This window comes from Desmodus rotundus, chromosome 13, assembly GCF_022682495.2.
Source record: "Desmodus rotundus isolate HL8 chromosome 13, HLdesRot8A.1, whole genome shotgun sequence".
NCBI lineage: Eukaryota > Metazoa > Chordata > Mammalia > Chiroptera > Phyllostomidae > Desmodus > Desmodus rotundus.
This window is the reverse complement of record NC_071399.1, coordinates 93,191,237-93,192,607: the sequence shown is the minus strand read 5'-3', so window position 1 is coordinate 93,192,607 and position 1,371 is coordinate 93,191,237.

Here is a 1,371-nt window from a genome sequence, read left to right as displayed (position 1 = left end):
CGTTTATTCAAATTCTTTGCCCATTTTTAAATTGTACTACTTGTCAATTCAGTTATGAGTTCTTTATACAGGGTGAGCAAATGTCGGTTTACAGTTGTAATACAAGTAAATAGTGCAAAATTAATAAATAATAACAACCATTAACTCCATTTTGCATACTTACAACTGTAAACCTACTTTTGCCACCCCTGGATTCTAAATACACATCAGATATAGTGATTTGCAAATATTTTCTCATAGTTTGTGGTTTGTGTTTCCAATTTCTCTAGGGTTTCTTGAAGACAAAAAGATTTAAATTTTGCTGGACTGAAATTTATCAATTTTTATCTTTTAGTGATTTATATTTTGGGGTCATATGTAAGAAATCATTGCTTAATTCAAATCATAACCATGCAGAAACTTCATTTCTTTAGTATGTCCTTTTCTCCTTTTGACTCAAACTGGATTCTCCCAGCACCCTGACTCACCACCTCCCGCTCCCCAGCACATCCACTCCCTTACCCATGAATCCCTCCGGATAACGAGGTGCTGGTATTCTTAGGAACAAGCCTCAGGTCTGTTGAACACGGAGTTTCCGTCAAATGAGAGAGAGAGCATGTAGGCCTCATTTGTGTTTCGGCTCCAGAAGGACCCCACTTTCTGGAACCAGGCAAAGCGACACCATGGCTGACACAGGAACAGATGCAATGCTCAGCTGCCCCCTACCCTAGTGCTGACCAATCAGTGGAGAACATAGCCCTGGCTCCCTTAGCCCCCTGTGTGACCCCTCTGTGACCATCCTCCCACAGTCACTGAGGAGCCGAGTCTTTGAGCATCAGCTTACCTGGATCGGGGCTTGACCCCACGCCCTCAGACAACAAACCCTTACTTTCTTCACTGCAAACGCCTGTCCCCATTTAATAGGGTTTTGGTGCATGCAGCCAAAGTTTATAAAGGTTTACCCAGGTTTTTTCTCTAAGAGTTTTATAGTTCGGGCCCTTCCATGTAGGTCTGTGATCAATTTTGTGTTGATTTTTGAGTATGACGTGAGGTAGGGTCCAAACTCACCTTTCGAATGGATTTCTAATCATTCCATTTCTTGAAAGGATTACTTCTTTCCTCTTGAATTTTCTTGGTTCCTTTGCTGACGGTTGATTGACAGTGGAAGCGAGGGGTTATTTCCGGCAGTGAATTCTCCTCCTGTGATCAGTTCCCCCTGTACGTGTCCGTCTGTAGGCGAGTCACGCAGCGAACTGACCGCCGCAGCACTGCGGTGGATTTTTAAATGAGGAAGTCTAAGCCCTCCAAGTCTGTTCGTTTTCAAAATTGTTTTTGCTATGCTGGACCCTTTACCTTCCCATATGAGTTTACCATGAGCCCGCCAATTTTTGC